We start from the raw sequence: 20183 nt of genomic DNA on the forward strand, positions 1-20183 counted from the left end.
ATAAATAAATAAGCACTTAAGAAAAAAAAAGTTTACTTTGAGTATAAACTGGAAAATGAAAGTGTAAAATATCTGGGACACCTGGGTGGCTCAGTTGGTTAAGTGCTGACTTTGGCTCAGGTCATGATCTCATGGTTTATGAGTTCGAGCCCTGCATGGGGCTCTGTGCTGACAGTTCAGAGCCTGGAACCTGCTCAGATTCTGTGTCTCTCTCTCTCTCTGCTCCGCTCAAGCACACTCTCTCTCTGTCTCCCTCTCTCTCTCTCTCAAAAATAAATAAACATTAAAAGAAATCTTAAAAAAAATATTTAAGACTAGTACAGGCCTGGCTACCATTGAGTATAGACCATTCAGTCTGGGGATGTATAGAGAGGCACGCATGAAAGCCAAATGACAAAAATTAAATCAAATAGTGTAGAAATATTTCCATCAACGTGACTGTTTAAAGGCACCAATACCAGTCTAAGTGAATTCAAATCTATTTTAAATCTTAAAACATGTCAAAAGGTTCTACACAACTATTTCAGCACTCTTTGGAAATATACACAGTATTTACTTTATACTTAGAAAGTATAACAAAAAGGGAAAAAAGCAAAGTACTGAGGGCTTCTAGGTGCTTAAAAAAAATCTTAGCAGGTAATTATACTGTATTATATCATATGCTTGGCTCTTTGATTAGGCTATAAGTTACTTAAATACAGAGTGTATGATCTATTGATGTTTTAAATATTGGAAATAATGCTTTAAAACACAAATGCTCAATTAATGAATGCTAAAAAATGGAGGTATTTGTGATTAATATTAAAGTTGTCACTATATAAACCTCAATATGCTCTGGATTTCCATATAGGACATATTTTCACCTTTAAAATATTAAAGGGGCACCTTTAATATAGGGGCGCCTGGGTTGCTCAGTCAGTTGAGTGTCTTCAGCTCAGGTCATGATCTCACAGTTTGTGAGTTCAAGCCCTGCATCAGGCTCTGTGTTGACAGCTCAGAGCCTGGAGCCTGCTTCAGATTCTATGTCTCCCTCTCTCTCTGCCCCTCCCCACTCATGTTCTGTCTGTCTGTCTCTCTCTCAAAAATAAAAACATTTAAAAAAAATGTAAGTAATAAAGCTAATGTCACATTACAATGACCAACCATCCAGGTTTTCCTGACACTAAAGAGCTTCCCAGAGTGCAAAAATTTAAGTCCTAAAATTGAGACAGTATCAGGCAAAACTGGGAAAGTTAATCATACTTTTAAAATCAGATTTAATTTAACATTTGAAAATTAAAGCCATATTAATCAGGGGTTTTATTACCTGTAAGAGCTTTTTTTTTTTTTTTACAATATATATATGTGTGTATATATACACACACATATATTTAGGTTGAGTTGTTTTTCTTCCAATTATTAAAAAATTGATTTCACATCTGATGGAAGGTGATTATAATGGAATAGCTATAATCTAAATGTAAAAAAAAGTGGTATTTTATTTCAGTTATATATTAGAGTAAGCTCCTCCTATACTAAAATACTTGGATAAAATTGGGTCTGTTAAAGCATTGTCTAAAGAAAACAAAAAGTGACTAGATTTCATTATATGATTGTTCTTTGGTTTTTTGATGATATAGATTTAATTTACTCCAGGATTTGTTTAAATCTAAGGTTTCTATAAATTACTAGATTAGAATAATCTTTACTTAAAAATAAACACTTATTTTAAGGATAATTTAGGTCAGGTCAATCTTTTCAAGCTGTATTTTGAGAATGAACATATACTTAAAAGTCTCCCAGATATACTAAAACCAGAATAATTTTGAAGGAAATTAAATAATGACCCAGTAACTTCACTAGTCGTTATTTTCCCAAAGAAAACAAAAAAAAAACTAATTTGAAAATATATATGCACCTCTACGTTTATTGCAGTACTATTTACAATAGCCAAGTTATGGAAGTGTCCATCAATAGATGGATACATTAAGAAGAATTAAGAATTAAGAATGAATTAAGAAGACAGGGTACATATGGGAATAGGAGATAGAGGCTTCCAGTTATGGACTGAATAGGTCATGGGAAAAAAAGGTACAGCATAGTGAATATAGTTGATGGTATTATGATAGTGCTGAATGGAGACGAACAGTAGCTACACTTGTGATGAGCATAGCATAATATATAAATTTGTTCGATCACTATATTATACACCTGAAAATAATGTAACATGTTTAAAATAAAAAGTTTTTAAAAGAAAATTTAATAATTAATTCCTGTGAATTTACAATCTTTTAATTACTTAAAATGAATCTGTTGATTACATTTATCAATTTAATGACTATTTCTACCCATATTCTCAATTATATTGAAAAAAATACTTAATGAGGATAAAGATGGCCTCAAAAATGCCTAACAAATTAAAGATGAAGCACATGTAGCCACTGCAGAATTAAGACAACACCAGAATTCTGTCAATACACTAAGAGAAATATCTATTTATAAACTATTGTTTTGGGCAGAGATTGATTTAAATCACAAGTTAAATTAGATATTTTATACTTGTATTTCATTACTGTCTTGAAGAATTAGCCTATATCATATTGTTTTGAATAAGATATTATAACCAATCATGCTAGCTTTATTTTCTTTGTTTTTTTTTAATAGACACAGTTTTGATGCTAATATTTTTTTCAAATAAAATTCTATCTTGCCTGAGTATCTTTTGTAATACTAAATTTTTTTTTAGAAATTGGTCGTTTGTTAACAATGTTCATTGCTTTAGTAGCTCATGAAATAATATGAGTTCTAATTTTAATTTGTTTACTTTAAGTTTAACCTTTAACCTTAATTTTTACCTGTTTTTCACCAGTTAGCACAGTGTTCTCATAGCATGCACTCCGTGGATGTTTACATTATGAATACACAAATTTTTATTAAAATATTTGGTGATATAATTCACTCAAATAATTGTACTGAGTAATTTTACATGAGAAAAGACACTAGCTGTTACCCATAATGAATATTTAAAAAAAATGTTTATGTATTTATTTTTGAGAGCAATAGAGAGACAGCAGGGGAGGGGCAGAGAGAGAGAGAGAGAGACAGAATCCCAAGCGGGCCCCATAGCTGTCAATGCAGAACCCAAAGTGGGGCTCAAACCCATGAACCCTCAGATCATGACCTGGGCTGAAACCAAGAGTCAGACGTTTAACTTACTGAGCCACCCAGGTGACTGGGACTTTAGTCACCACATCATCAGCATCCTGGTAATATTCCATGAATCCCATGATATTTCCTGTTGTTGGGCATGACGGATCCTATCCAGTGATTGATCACCTGTTGGGTCCCAGAACTCAGGACCAATCCACAAAGTCACATGGAATGGGCTAAGATACAGCTTCTCTGTGGGTTTTAATTAGGATAACACAGTGTGATCAATGCAGTCTCCTTCATATAACCGGTGTTACCTATACGATTTCCCATAATTAACATCATAATTTTGACATTCTATTTTCCCTAAGTCCATCATGTAGGACACATTTCTGTTATTTCATGAATTATACCAAAGCAATCAGCATTAACCAAAGGTCAATTGCCAAATATATTTGGTTTGTTAGACTATAACACACATTAAGCTTATTAGAAACTTATTTAAACAAAATTAAATTGTATTAGGATGTTTCTTTAATGGTTATCACAATAAGAAAGAAAACAATAATAAGAGTTTTGTTCCTCTATTCTTTATTTACTCATTCTCCTTACTCTTCTTTAGCATTCAATATATGGTTCTAGATAAAATAATAAAAATTAATGCAACATCAGACTGAAGCTACTAAATTTATTCAGCAAACTATTTTCTGAACAAAACCAAACCAAAAACAGGTTTATCAGAAATGTCAATTAAAGAAACAAAACCTATCATTATTAATAAATTGAAATATAAAATATATCTTGCTACAGGCTGCATTTTGAGAGATGTATTTCATACATATTAGAAAAGATTTTGAAAATACAAGAAAATCAATAAACAATGCTACAAAGCAATTATAAATCAAGGAATAAATGATATTATGTAGGCATAAGAACACTTATCCAAGTTGGAAAATACTTAAAATATGGGAGCAATTTTTTTTTTTAATGTTCCTTCACTTTTGAGAGAGACAGAGAGAGACAGAGACAGAGTCCAAGCACGGGAGGAGCAGAGAAAGAGGGAGACGCAGAATCTGAAGCAGGCTCCAGGCTCTCAGCTGTCAGCACAGAGCTTGATGTGGGATTCAAACCCACAAACCATGAGGTCACGACATTGGCCAAAGTCAGACTCAACCTACCAACCCTCGCAGGTGCCCTGGAGCAATTGTTTTTGAAGTAGGTAAGTCAAAATGAGAAATACCAGAAAAAATAGATTTCTTTTTTTAAGCCAAATTTTGACTAAAATTTTTTGTTGTTCAGTTGCTCACATTGGTTTACAAAAGAGTTGCATTAAACAAAATAGACCTAAACTATAACAGGAGATATTTAGTTGTATAATACAAGATTTGTATCAGTGAATATGGCTTAACAGCAGAAAAGAATATTGATCTAATAGGAGGTAAAAGTCTTCTCTGTTTACCTCTTTAAATTTTTTTTTAAGTTTATTTTGAGAGAGAGAGAGTGCGCTAGTGAGCAAATAGGGGAGGGGCAGAAAGAGAGGGAGGGAGAGAGAGAATTCCAACCAGGCTCTGCACTGTCAGCATACTTGAAAACAGGGCTCGAACCCACAAACCATGAGATCATGACCTGAGCCAAAATCAAAAGCCCCGATGTCTAAACAACTGTGCCACCCAGGAGTCTTTGCCTTTTTAACTTTTAAAATTTTTTATTATTTTATATGTAAGAGGGTTAGGATTCCAATAATAGAAAAAAAATAAACTATCAAAATTTCTCCTATGCTTTTATGTTCAGGATATTTGAGGTAACTATAGGACATACACTGTATGGCATATTTAAGAGGATTTTGTTTTTCTCTTATTATTTGTACAATAATAATTCAAGACAACCTGCAGGGATAGTCCACATCAAATAACAACAACAACAAAAATATGGAGCGCCTGGGTGGCTCGGTCAGTTGAGCGACCAACTTCGGCTCAGGTCATGATCTCAAGGTCTGTGAGTTCAAGCCCCAAGTCGGGCTCTGTGCTGATAGCTCAGAGCCTGGAACCTGCTTCTAATTCTGTGTATCCCTCTCTCTCTGCCCCTCCTCAGCTCATGCTCTGTCTCTCTCTCTCTCTCTCTGTCAAAAATAAATAAACATTAAAAAAATTTTTTTTAATATAACAAAGTTCATTTATTTCTAACTGTCATTTTATACAACAAGCACTATATTCTATGACATGTCACAGATATATCAAGATAAAAATGGGTAAGATGATAATGCTTTCTCTTCTTTCCTCTTGTATTATAAAGAGTAAGCAAAACCAACCAACAGCAATTGTTGAGGCACCCATATGTCTTTTCTTATCCTGCAGCTAGATCCCAAATAACAAAGAAGTAAACAAAAGGAGAAAGGTCAACTTAAAGATGAAGGAATGAATGTGTCATAGGATACTTAAAATATTTTGAGAGAGAAAAATCAAGAAGACTTTATAAAGGAGCATTTAACTAAAAATGGATAAAAGATCACTAGGACAGTTTGATGGTATTCCAAGAGATAGCAGACACTGTTTATAGAAACCAGTGGTCAAGTTGTCCTAAGTGAGTGGTGTGCAGAAAGGTTGGGACAATAAATATGCACTTTTACTCTTTATAATAAGGGAAGAATGAAGATCTCGCTCTTTCGTGTACTTAACTGATTTTTTACCTGATGTTTTATTTTTTATTTATATTTTAAATGTTCATTTATTTATTTTTGAGAAAAAGAGAGAGAAAGACACAAGAAGCAGGGCGGGCAGGGGCAGAGAGAGAGGGAGAGAGAATCCCAAGCACGTTCCGCGGTGTCAGCATAGAGTCCGGTCCTGGGCTCAAACTTACAAACAAGGGAGCTGAAATAAGGAATTGGATGCTTAACCAACAGAGCTGCCCAGGTGCCCCTTTATCTGAGTTTTTAAAATAATATTCTGAGGGAAATGAATTGGATAAAATGATTTGGAACAAACAAATGGGACACAGATTGGCAGAGGATAATGAAGTTTGGCTCATTTAAGGAAGTGGTATAAACAAGATCAATTAAAAAAAAACACCTTCCTGTTCCTTCAGAGCAAGCAAGATGGTATGTTATAGAGTAGTAATTCATAAACTTTTATGTAACTATTGATGAAACACGTAAGAATCATAACATGCAAATTCTCATTGAGTAGATCTGGTGTGGGGCCTGGCATTCTGCATTTCTCACAAACTCCATGGGGAAGCCAGGCTACTAGTTCAAGGCCAACACTCTGAGTAGTAAAGTTGTACAGTTAAAGTTAATCTAAGTCATAAAGAACACAAAAATACCAGGGAACTTTGTTCTGGGATAAGATTCAATGTCCCACACATTTCTTTTTGGGGGGTGGGTAGGTATCTATGCAGTTTAGAAATTAAAAGCATACACGGACCAAGAGAGCTTTATCAAGCCACCTTAGTTGAGGAAGATTAAAGTGTGGATGTGAGAAGCAGGAAAAAGTGTTTCAAGCAAGGTTCCTAAGACCCAGCTTCTCAACTGGCTTTGAGTTCAACTCAGAAATGGCAGAATTCTTAGAAAAGTTTAAAAATTATCTTAGGACTGAGTGAAGTGTGCTCCCCACAGGCACAAATATCCAAGTGTAGCAAGAACACTAGCAAAGCCTTTGTCTTTAATTAAAAGCCCAGTGCAAGGGGAGCCCCAGGTTTATTTTTGACCAAACCAAAAGAATAATCAATTTGCCATTAAAAAAAAATAGTTCTTTATTTAGAAAAAAAAAAATTCTTAGTTAGGACTGTTTATTTTTTTGTCATATTTACTTTGATTAAAGATAGCTGATATGTATTTGAAAACACACCATTAATCTGTCCCTGTAAGTCTTGTACACGAATTAACTTTTTAGTTCTTTTATTTTTTTAACTTTATTTGGGAGTGAGAGAGAACGAGCATGAGTGGGGGAAGGGCAGAGAGAGAGAGAGAGAGAGAATCTAAAGTAGGCTCCATGCTGTCAGCACAGAGCCAATTCGGGGCTCCATCTCATGAACCCTGAGATCATGCCCTGAGCTGAAATCCAAGACTGATGCTTCATCAACTGAGCCATCCACCACCCCTGAATTGACTTTTTAAAACCTTCATCCACTTTTTCTACCTATTTGTCAATGGAGAAAACTAAGAATTAGTATTTATGACTTGATTAAAGTAGCACAAAAACTTAGTTGGCTCATAGCCAAATTAGTCTGTTAATAATTTAACATTAAAAGAGACTGGTTCACAGTTTATCTGAAATCCCCATTGCAAGCCCTGGGGGAAAATTCTGATTGTCTAAGCAATGAAAACTTGTAGCAGCTATATGAATTCCTCGAGTTATTAAATGATCAAGTCAAATTTCAGAGATTAGTTTTAGATCTGTACTGTTCTACATTGTAGCCACTAACCCTGTGTGCCTCCTTAAATTTATATTAATTAAAATTAAATGTAAGAAAAATTAACTTCTTTAATCAAGAGAGCCACATTTCAAGTGTTTAGTAGCAATATGTGGCTTGTGGCTACCATATCAAACAGCGTACTATTCCACATGCATGTTTCCAACATTACAGAAAATCCTGTTGGAAAAATCAATCCTATTTTAATATTGACAGATCTCTTATGCATTTGTTAATTTTCAAACCATTTAGTATATTACCTAACTTTATTCTCACAACCATCATATTAAAAATACAAGACTTACTATTACAATATTATATAAAGTTAGCCATGCTTTTTTTTGTTTTTTGTTTTTTGTTTTTTTGGGTTTTTTTAAAGCCAAGCTGTAGTTAAAGATCTGGGAAGCTCAAATCTGTGTAACTTGTGTAACTAATTTATTCAGTGGGATTCAAAATTCATTTCTATCTTTGTGTTGGGTGATCAAGTTTTGAATTTGAACAGTATTAGCTTTCAATAGTCTACTTTATCATCTAATATGATTTGCTGTACCATGGAAATTTTGTGTCTTTAGATAAAATAAATAAAATTCTTTAATTAAGTTGGAATATTAGGAAAAGCTCTATATGACATAGATTTTGAATAAATGCCATGGGTACTTAGCTCAGTATTAAAAAAAGAATAACACCTGTGTGTTTATGTTGATGTAGCAAAGCACCACCTTAAATTTTTCAAGCAACAATTTTAAAAGCTGTCACATTTTTACACAGTAAAACTAAATTAACATGATCTACTGTAGTATTTCTTTCCACCAGAATTCATGCTAGAGTCATAAAGCTTTATGGACCACTCACCTCAATTGATATGTTTACAAGATGAAGCCTCTCTACACCTTCATTAATCTAAAATTCCTTTAGTATAATTCATAAATACCCACTTTCTTTCACTCTGTTCATTGACACTGGCACTCTTGGGTTTGACTTTCATTTCCTAATCTGTTTATCTCTTGAAGTTTTATAACCTGTTACTTTGTCGTGACTAATTATAAACAGCATAATTTTTGAGATTTTGCCTAATTATAATTTTCCTTGAATTGCTTTCTCCTTCTTTCCTACATACTTTCATGATTACTTTGTATTAGAAACTATACTACTATATCCATGTGCTTTATGCTCTGGTTGGTAAATGCACATGTATAATTTTGTGGCAAAAATAAATACTAACGTCCAATCTCACATTGTTCTACTAAAACCAGGATGTTCCACATTAAGTTATTAAATCAATAATAACTGTTAGTGTGAAACAAATGTCAAGGCAGTATTTAAATTTAGTGAAAAAAGACATTAGGGTTATTTCCATCTCTAGTATAATATACATAATTACAAAGTAATATATTGAAACTTAAAATGAGTACATGGGAAGTAAAACAGTATGTGATTTTTTTGAACGGAGTTAAAGCTTTACTTTATATATTACTGTTATATTTAATTTAATTGAATATGTATTTATTCCAGTTCAAGGAATAATGCTAAGAACTAAAAATAATGAAGCCACAGTTGCTGCCATCACATAGGTTAAGAGAAAAAGATATGTGCTTGAAGAAAGATTTTATGAGGAAGATGATTTTAGAGCCTTGAATGATGGTAGGAGATTCTAAGGGGAGAATGAATTCATTTTGAGAGAGAAAATAAATATACAGAGAGTATAAAAGACAGAGCATTTGGGGGGAATAGGAAACAGGCAGATTTAGATAGCTCGTAGGATGTGTGAGAAAATAATAAATGATGGAACTAAAAGTGTACGTTAGGGTCAGGTCACAGAAGATCATGAATGTCAGGCAAAGCAATGTGTACTTAATGCTATAGAAAATAGAAAACTTTACTTGTTTTCTTTTTTATTATTAGTTATTAGTTTAATGTGCAGTTGGAATGATGCCAGATATGCTATAAGTTTTATGTAAGCACATCAGAGCAGGGAGAGACTGAAGAGATGGAATCGATAACTTTAAGTCTTTGTCTGTGAGGAGTACCCGGCTGACTCTGTGCTAAGACATGGAACTCTTGATCTGGAGCTCATGAGTTCGAGTCCCATGTTGGGTGTAGCGATTACTTAATAAAAATAAAACTTAAAAAAAAGAATGTTTCTGCGGGATTGCAGGGGACAATCAGGGATAGAACTGTGTGCATGGGAGTTTGAAAGGATGTTAGAGACATTGCAGACTCATATCTAGTGCATGGGTCCTATGTGAAAGAATGTTAAAGGTGAAGAAAAGGGAGAGGTTAGTGACACCTCTGGGTTTCAGAGCCTATGTAACTAAGGGAAGATAGTGCTGTTCACAGAAATAAGAGAAGAAATTGGATTGAGGTGAATGGGGAGGACGGCTGAAGAGAAGTAGAAGTGGGGAAAAAGTTGTGAAGAGGCTGTCCTGGCAAAGCTACAGGCACTTTCCTCTTCAACAGATCCTTCCCCACCACCCTGCATTTGTTTTAAGCGTCCAATGTCCTTGCTCCATCCTCTGAGCACTTTGAGGGATGGTGATGCAGCATCTCATTCAAATTTTATTTCTAGTGTTTCGATTCTTGCCTGGCACTTAATCGTTTCCCTTTAACAATTCAATGAACATTTGAGGCACAATCTGCCTCAAATAAAAATAGTGTGCCATATTAAAAATTTTTATATTTAGTTTTCTGGTTGATGGAGAGAAACTTTTATAGTAAATCAAGAATCAGAACTGACTGAGGTTGAACACAGGTCTAAATTTCTTCCCCTAAAATAAATCTTCTTGTTTTTAAAGGCTTGAAATTTAACATTTTGAAATTTGCTCCCATGGGTTACTCCTGGTGAAAAATGTAGGTACGTCATTGAAGAGGCAAACAGACATCCTTGTCTTTATGTGTGAGACCAAGTTTAACAAAGAGAAAGGTATAGAAGGGAGGTAAGAAAAAAAGGTGATAAAAAGAAAAATCTAGGAATATTGCAGATTAATTTACCTACTTTACAGTTTTATATAAAGCTAAATTCCCCAAAACATCTTCCTGAGACCATGCTGTTAATTCAAACTTCCAATAATTTTTTTTTTAATGCTAAGCAACCTTGGGGCACCTGGGTGGCTCAGTTGGTTAAGCCTCTGACTTCGGCCTAGGTCATGAATCTCGCCATTCCTGAATTGTAGCCCCGGGTCCGAGTAGGGCTCTGTGCTGACAGATCAGAGCCTGGAGCCTGTTTCAGATTCTGCATCTCCCTGTCTCTCTCTCTGCCCCTCCTCCACTCACACTCTGTCTCTCTCAAAAATAAATAAACATTAAAAAATAAATAAATAAAAGCTAAGTAACCTTTCCTGCCCTTAACTTCCTGCAGTCCATTCTCAGCAGGGCAACTAGAGCAAACCTGTTAAAATAAGTCATTCTGTGTCTCTACTCCAAACCTGTTAGAGGTTCCCATCTAAAGCAGAATTAAAGTTGGCAATGACTTGTAATTCCCTCCTGCTCCTATCCTTAACCTCCCGCTACTTTCTTCCTGGTTTATTCGTCTCCAAACACATTAGCTTCAGCTGGTCCTAAATCATTAGCACATTCCCAAATTTAGGTTCCCTGTACCCCATCCCTAAAACACTCCTCTCCTCCACAGCTTCTTGCCTAATTCCCTCACCTCCTTCAAGTCTATTCAAGCACACCTACCTCACTAGAACTAACTGCAACCCCCTCTCCCACATGTTCCAATCTGTCTGACCCTGTTGTTTCTTCATGGCATTTAGCATCTTCCAGCAGTTTATAAAATTCAATTATTCATCGCTTTATCACTCTCTTTCTCGTCCTCCTTCACTAAGGTAGGGATAGTTCTTATTTTCGTTTTATTGTTGTTGATTACTTATATATTCCCAGCACCTAGCACTATCTCAGACACAATATGAATGTGTAATGAATGTTTTGCTGAATAAGTGAATGAACGAAATGCCTTTTACAAAAACTCTATTGATGGCTTACATTTTGCCCAGTAGTTTCCAACTCTTCTTTTTCCCCTTGTTGTTTGGTTTTTGGTCTGAAGATCACAGTAATCTGCCCTTTGGTAAAAATTAATCAATCAACCAACATAGCAAACTTCATAAAATAAATGTTGATGATTAAATCAGTAGGTGCATCCTTACAGTGGCTTAGGAAATGTGGATTCCTACTTAGTAGCAGAAAGCATGGGATTAAGCCTCACTTGCATCAAAGTACAGCTCAAGACTGATTTTAGTTCTCAGAAATTCAATGACCTGTGACAATGATTCAGGACGCTGCCTCAGACTATCCCTTGTTGGAAACCTGTGTATCAGTGAATACCTCCTAAGATAATGAACAGCAAATTAAAACAAAAAGAAATTGAACAAAATAAAACAAACAAAAGAAACCTGGAGAGAAGACGAAAGAAAGAAAGAAAAAGAAAGAAAGAAAGAAAGAAAGAAGAAAGGGAAAGAAGGTTTATAAACATGAGAAAAATGTGAATTAAAAGTAATTTGTAATTATAAAAGTGTCTATAGATTTACATAGAATAGATTATTCTTGTTATTAATATTAGCATGTTTGACCATTTGGCATAATTGAATTCACAATTTTCTTCTTTTCAACACAGTGCTGTGTTAAACAGAAACAGAAACAGTCATCTTTTCTATGAAACTCCAATATTAAATTTTGATTCTGGAGGCTCTTTAATACATTTCTATTTATACAATTAAATTTCCTGCTTTATAAAGATACAATGAAATGATATGTGGTGTAAAACTCTGTAATTGGAAAAATGTTATATGAAGAGATTATTATTATTATTTTTTTTACATACATTTCTTCTGATCACCTTCATTGTATCAGATTTAGGGTAGAAAAATACTGGGAAAATAGCTTTCAAGTAACCATGCACATCTCCCATTGAAACCTGTTAGGGGTTACACGTGAGCATAAAAGGATAATATTTGGCCCATAATGTGTTCAAGATCTAATTTACTGTACACTGAAAGCAGTACATTAGTAATAATAGTCAAAATTGAATCTCAGAGGGTTGGTAATTTTGCTGAAGCATCCAGAATTTTTCTTATCTGAACTACCCAAACTTTTAAAAGCTCTTCCTTTTTTCTCTCCCCCTCTGCAATCATCCAATTAAAAGAATTTTTCCCCTGCTGTAGAACAGTGGAAATTCAGCTTTATGCTACATTTAACAGCTCAGGGGTTTAAGCTAATAAAAAGTAGCCTTCGAAAACACAAGCACATACACTAGTACATGTTCAGTGGTGACATGTAGTATCTTTCATTATCATTAAGACAAAATAAAATTTTACTTCATGGTTTGCTGCTTTTAAAAAATGCTGGGAAAAAATAATGCTTTCTGTTTTAAGTCTGTCACATAGCTAGATCTCATATGTGGTTTAAAAAAAGGATGCATAACTTTATCCCATTGTTTTGATAATTTAAAACTTTCAGAGATTAAATGTTTATGTTCTCGTTGGGGAGCGGGGGGCTATGAGGAAGAAAGGATGGATATTCATCTTTTTATTTACTGTAATTTGATTTTTTTAAATGTTGCCAGGGCACTGATTCATCCTATATGTACTAAACTATACAATCAAGGAGTAATAATTAAAATATATGAAAAATAAATGTGATGCATGTGTGGACTTGAATTATTGTGCTTTGATATATATATGACATACAAATTTTATTCTTCTAATCTACAAAGATTTTCGAAACAGTGAATACCAAAACCAAGAGAAAATGTAACTCTGTACTTGTAAACTGTTCCTGAGCTGGAAAAATATATAAGCTTGCTTAGCCAAATTTGTTGGCCTCTTAAATCTTCTTAGGCTCTGCTCATGACTGTTGCACTCTATCACTGTGTGATCTTAGGTGAATAATCATTTAATTTCTTTGTGGCCTTTTTCCCAGTTTCCCATTTCAAGTGAACTGCTATCTGCTTGTACAATATTTAGGGCCTTAGCTAATGAGGTTTGATTTAACTTCCTTTTTTCATTGTGTTTCAGCAACAGCTCCAAGGTTGCCTTTACCTAAGAGGTAATATGTTTCCTCTGCAGTTATGCACTCAAGTGACTTTCCCAAATTAGGGAAGACCAATGCTCCAAGCCCAAATTTGAAATGAAAGATTTTGTGTGTAAAATTACTACTCTTCAACATGACTAAGAAAAGCTATAGCATCCAGGTAATAGGACTCTTTCTGGAAGGACCATAGAAATATTCTGAAATAAGGTGGGATGGTAAAAAGAGGAAATACAGTTTGATTTAAAAATGGAGTCCTATTTATTCTGAATTTCTTTATCATGCAACCTTAGCCTTTTCCCCCTGAAATACATTCCTTATAGGATTTAGAATAGCTTATAAACAAAACATAGGCCTAAAGTCTGACTTATGTTAAGAAGATAGCTGTTTTTCATTAATTTTTAGGTTATTACAGAAAAGTAAGGAGAGGGTTTGGCGGGAAAGAACAGGGAAGGCAGCTACTGTCCGTTCAGCACCATTTGAGGCAGGTAAAGAAGTTTAAGATTACGTGATTTAATTCCAGTAATAATCTTTGAAGCAGGTAAACATTAGCATCTCCATTACCAGATGAGAAAACAGAGACTTGCAAAGGTTAAGGAATCCACTCAGCACATAACAGGATCATAATTAAAACTTGGGTTTGTTTGACCACAATATTCGACCTAATAAATCACATAATGAACCTGCTTTAAATCTCTGCCTTTAAAGAACTGGGAAATTTTTATGATGAAAATGAATTGTAGTTAGCAGTTCTATAAGGCCACGTGTTTTCTTGACTGCACCAGTCCTACAATCCATAGTATATAATATTTCTCATATTAGAAAGTACAGTGACTTCAAACAATAGAGGTCTTAGGATGATGCTTACATAAACATTCTACCAGATTACCTGCACTAGTACAACCTTTTGAATGAGCCCACAATGATAGTTTCTTTATTTTCAAATATGTCATTGAGAAGCAATAAACCAGCAATGTAATTATCAACGAAGCTTTTTTGTATATTTGCTATCAGGACCCCATCTACAGCATAAGGCTTTTCTTCTATGTATCCTCACTGTATTAATTCTCAAAAAACTCATGTTGGATACTACTCTTAGGACACTATGTGACTGTTTAGCTCTTGAGTACCTATTGCTTAGAAGTTCTGTTAGGCTTTCTCAGAAATTACAACATATTTGTTTGACATTTTATGACTAATTGTGTTTAGATTTTTTTCTTTTAGAATTTATGGAGTTATGTAAGCCCCTCAATTCCATTATGTTTACATAGGTATGACACCTTTTAATCATCATGAAATTTACATACTAGAGTGCTTTTAGTGTATTTTTAGAACTTCCGTAAAACCGTACTGTCCATAAATCAAAGATAATTCATTTTGGACTACATCAGTTCATTTTTCTTTTTATGTAAATCATTACTAAAATATTGGCAAAATACAGGGTTTTATAATTGCATTGAATCCATAAAAATCCAGGCACTGTTAGAATGTTAATGGAGAAATAGCAAAGTTTTAAAGTCAATCAGATACGTTGGGTTTCACGCCCATCATTGCTGCTTTCTAGTTTTCTCTCCTTGGGGTGAAGGATTCAATTTCATTTCTCCCTTGTTTCTTCATTTAGATATAGTACTGACTTTGCAGGCGATATATATATATATATATATATATATATATATATATATATATATATATATATATATAAAACGCTTGCTACAGTGTCCAGCACAGTAATTATTCAATAAATTTTAAGAATTTTAGTAACAGCCAGTGGACACTTCAACCCAAGACAATATTCTTTATGATCCAGATTTTACTTTAGCACTTAATACCACAGAAAATGTTTATTTCATTATTGGATAACTTAAATTGCAAAGATCTTCAGCCTTTCATTGATCCCAAATCTGTCTACGTAGACCTTCTATCCATGTGCGCCATTTGATAGTCTCTAAATAATCGAGATCTGAGAACAGATCAATTACATATAAAGAACCTGTTTCTCTCTTTGACTTATAAAGTAAATATCCTCTAGTTGTGTTTTACATATTTGTTTGTTTGTTTCCTATGTAATACATCAGTTAGGATTCTTTTGGTTCTGGCTTAAGCAAAACTTAACTATTTTTTGAACCAAGTACTGAAGTAAATCTACCAGCTTCAGGTTTAGTATGATTCAGGGGCTTAAATTATGTCATTGGAACATTGTTTTTACATCTCCAAAACTTAATTCATCTACCCCACACTGGCTTCACAGATTTTCCCATTTTAATATTAAGACAGTTATAATCTATGTCTTCATAACTCTGAGTCTAGCAAATATGAGAAAATGTCCTCAGCCTAATTCACATTAATCAGGAAATTAATTGCTGAGGGCAGGGCAAAAAAAAAAAAAAAAAGGCCGATTCAACTTAAGTTATGGGGTTATGCAGACATATACTGGTTATAAGCCAATCAGAATGGACACTGCCACCAATCAATCAGAACAGACACTGGTCTTAAACAATTATGACTACAGAGTCCATCTGTGCTGACCGTAATTCTATTTCAAATATTTCTCCTGACCTATTCCCAGAGCAGACTGTAAATACTGCTTCACTCTAAAAGCAAGGACTGAGAAAGTGCCTGGGTGGCTCAGTCGGTTAAACATCTGACTCTTGGTTTCAGCTCAGGGCATGATCTCATGTTTCATGAGATCGAATCCCACATTGGGCTCTGTGCTGACAGTGCAGAGCCTGCTTAGGATTCTCTCTCTGTCCCTCACCCTCTCATGCATGCTCTGTCTCTCTCTCTCTCTCAAAAATAAATAAATAAACTTTGAAAAAAAATAAAAGAACTGAAAGTGGAAGGAGTCTCAATTCCGAGGAGGAAAATAGAATTATGATTACCAGAAGAAAGATGAATGGTTGAATAACAGATAGTAAAACCAACCATGGTCTACTACACACGGTTTTGAGAATTTCTAACAACCTAATTACTTTGCTGAATTAATTTCAGTTAAATAATTGTTCCTTTCTACATGCTTCCTGTAATAAAAAGTTGGCATGAAGTCTGACCAGTATAGTATAGAGCAGGGACATTGCCAGTTTTTGTCTAATATCTATACTTTTATTAATAAAACCCAAGATTTCCCTAACCAATTAAATATTCTACACTTGAAATATTGTCAAACTGGATTACTTAGCATTCTGTACTTGTATAGTTTATTTTTGAAAGTGAAATGCCAAATGTACAACTCTCTGCCTTATAAAATTTAATCTTGCTTGGTTTAGTCTATTCTTCTGGTCATTCAAGATAATACTAAACAGTTCATATAAATTCAAGCACTAAGTCATCACCTAGAAAATTGAAAATATCATATCCAGCCACTGAAAATTAATAAACAACCATCCAATCATTGAAAAATTAATTCTTTAAAAAAGAGACAATACATAGTAAAGGAGACCCTCCCTTTAGACTTATATGGATGTAGTAATTAACACTGTTTGGGTAAATTTGATCAACCAGCTATGAATGCACTTCAGTCCATATTTCTCCACAATATGAAAAAGAATATAATGGGTATTTTTGCTAAATATCTGATATAAATTAAAGTCCATTATTTTTACATAGTCCTTTGAGCTGATACTCACTCTAATCAAAAAGCTCATGTTAGCTTCTAGTTGTTTCTCAGTGCTCACACTCTAGGCAATTAATCATCAAATTTAGTATGTTAGTAGGACCAACATCAAACTCATTGGCCTAGATACTGGAGAATCCATTGATCCTGTTATCTTATAAAACCATCCTTCTTTACTTATGCAGAAGTTGAAAACTTGAGATTCCAAAATAACACATCATCAACCCTACATTATCCTGAAACATATTACCTGCATTTCAACTTATCTTCATAAATCTCATTTCCAAGTTCTGACTTCTATAATTAAGCAGAGTACGTGATGAAGTCTTATAGTGCTACTGCTCTCTCACTTAATTTCTTTCACCTGTGCCAGCTGCAGCACAGCAGGGAATCTTTTAAACAGTAATAATGAATTATCTCTCTAAACCCAAGAAAAACATAAAGCAGAAATTTGTCCAATTTTAAAGATCAAAAGAAAGATAAGTTCCACACGGGCCAGTATACCATGTTATAATATCAAAGCATAAGTTGGGGAATCATTCTTTTCCAAATCCTTAATGTTGCAGCTGAAGAAATAGGCTCAGGGACATTCAGTGACTTGTCCAGTGTGCAACAGCTAGAGGGGATCAGGGCTAGTACAAGGTCTCAGCATTTCTGTGAATTCAGATCCCTTTCTATCTTTCCACAGTGCTCCTTGATTGAAATGTTATACTTCAATGAATATACAATAAAGAATTCTGAGGAAGTGGACAAGAAGGAGGGGATACTTAACTTTATTTATCTATCCAACCATGATTTGTTTTATTTCCAATCACTGAGTATTCACTTCTGCTAGTCACTGCCTGAAGCTCTACGGAATATAAAGATGGGTAAGATAGGGACCATACTCAGAAAGAAATCTACATTCAAACTTTTACTTTGGCATAGGATTCACATGGTAATTTTATTTTATTTTAATAAAAGTAGTTTACAGTCTAAGAAAAAAATGCATCTATATCCAAGTATCATATCTCTTTCATTATTTCATATTGATACTTTTAAGTAATATGCTTTTTCAGGAAGTTAAAGGAATGTGCTTCTCTCATTTTCTTCCTTTGGAATTCATATTTCATATCCGTTGTAAATGAAATACCGTAGCTGCTGTATTATCTTATGGTAAACAGTTTATATCAGTTAGTAAATTGTTATTTTCGTTAACAAATGAAATTACTTTCAAAGAATCAATTCAACCTTACAAATCTGTAATAATGCATTGTTTTTACTGTAAAAAAGCAGATCATTTGGCAAGTCCTTACACTGAATTTCACAGTTTAGTGATACTAGAATTTAAACCATGGTCACTATTCAAAAATTAGCCTTCTTATTAATGATTTTTAAAATTAGTTTGTGTCTTTCTTTTAATTTCTTCAGTTTAATAAGAGTTATGAGTTGGCACTTTGAGTATATTTATAGATATGATAGCTAATATTTGTGGCCTACCATCTCTAACCAGCACTGGGAATGAATAATAACTGGCCACCTTTTTAGAGAAAATACATTCCTTATTACCACAACATAATCATATGGTTTGCATAATTAATTTCTAATACCATAAGGAAAACATATCTTTAAGAACAATTGTTTTATTTTTTTTATTAATTTTTTTTAACATTTATTTATTTTTGAGACAGAGAGAGAGACAGAGTATGAATGGGGGAGGGTCAGAGAGAGAGGGAGACACAGAATCTGAAACAGGCTCCAGGCTCTGAGCTGTTAGCACAGAGCCCGATGCGGGGCTCGAACCCACTAGCCGCGAGATCATGACCTGAGCCGAAGTTGGATGCTCAACCAACTGAGCCACTCAGGCGCCCCTAAGAACAATTGTTTTAAACAGAAGACTCTATCTCAAACAACACCAGTTACCTTTTTGAACAGATTCCCCATGTCTTTTAACGCAAGAATTTAGAACCAACATCAGCACTAGTATTATTGTTTTATTATTCAAATATAATCAAAATGTGTATATATGTGTGTGTATGTGTAGTGCTACTTTCAGTGCAAAGTACAATATAAGAGGCATCCTTTGGATGGCAAAATAATGGCAATTCTCAGTTATTTTAATAAAAAACAGGACAGAACTGCCCTTGAAAATCTGAGTTTAATGGCCAGTTTTGTATTACATATACCAAAAAACAAAAAAATCATTTCTGCAAATTTACATTCTTCTTTTCTATGTACCTAGAGTACTGAAATAGAAAATAGGTTGTTTTCACCTAGTGCATGTACTAACATAAGGTTTCTTTTTGCTGTCCAGCTCCAGATGACAACCAGCTTAGTAAATAAGATGGCAACTTCTCATCTTTTTTTTTCTTTTTCAAGTTTGTATTTAAATTCTGGTTAACGTATATGGTAAAACTGGTTTCAGGTGTAGAATTTAGTGATTCATCACTTACATATAACACCCAGTGCTCATTACAAGTGCCCTCCTGAATGCCCATCACCCATTTAGCCCATCCCCCACTCACCTTCCTCCATCAACCCTTAGTTTGTTCTCTATAATTAAGAGTCCCCTTTTCTTATTCAGAGAATGGATCAAATAGTTTTGTGGTTTATCCACGACTTCTCTCTCTACTTTTGTGTAGTCTGCTATTTGAGTCTGGAGATCATGTCTAACTTCTTACTCATTCTATATCTTTAATGTCTAATACAGTGCCTGGCACATAACAGGTACTCAGTTTTTTAATTGAAAATGAATGTGCAATAAAATAAATTCTGCTTCTTTATGATGGTAAAAGTATTTGTTGAGATTCACATAAACAGAGGCAGTAAAGTTTATTACTTAAATGGTCACAATGACTTTCTCTTAAGCCCTTTTCAATATCTGAAAGTTTATTTCAATGAATTAAACAATATAGTTTCCCCAAGGGACTGAGGAAGAATCTGTTCAAGCCATCTATGAACATAGTGATTTGCTTGCATTACATTAATATGGAATAAAGCAATCTAGGTTTGATTCTGAACTGGTAACAAACAAAAG

General features: G+C 34.0%; 1 protein-coding gene and 1 long non-coding RNA gene across 5 annotated transcripts in view; one reads left to right on the plus strand and one right to left on the minus strand.

Moving 5' to 3' along the window:
• The window catches only part of GRID2 (glutamate ionotropic receptor delta type subunit 2), a 1444174-nt gene that overhangs the window by 839377 nt on the left and 584614 nt on the right, over positions 1-20183 (minus strand). The gene's annotated exons all lie outside the window — the stretch shown is intronic.
• The window catches only part of LOC122218041, a 66044-nt gene that overhangs the window by 20317 nt on the left and 25544 nt on the right, over positions 1-20183 (plus strand). Inside the window, exon 3 of one of the 3 annotated variants that reach the window (XR_006201818.1) lies at positions 17856-18132. The exons of the other annotated variants lie outside the window; for them this stretch is intronic. This is a non-coding gene — a long non-coding RNA (uncharacterized LOC122218041). Of the gene's footprint in view, positions 1-17855; positions 18133-20183 lie in introns of those variants that run through there. 3 annotated transcript variants of the gene reach the window in all.

Source organism: Panthera leo, chromosome B1, assembly GCF_018350215.1.
Source record: "Panthera leo isolate Ple1 chromosome B1, P.leo_Ple1_pat1.1, whole genome shotgun sequence".
Lineage (NCBI taxonomy): Eukaryota > Metazoa > Chordata > Mammalia > Carnivora > Felidae > Panthera > Panthera leo.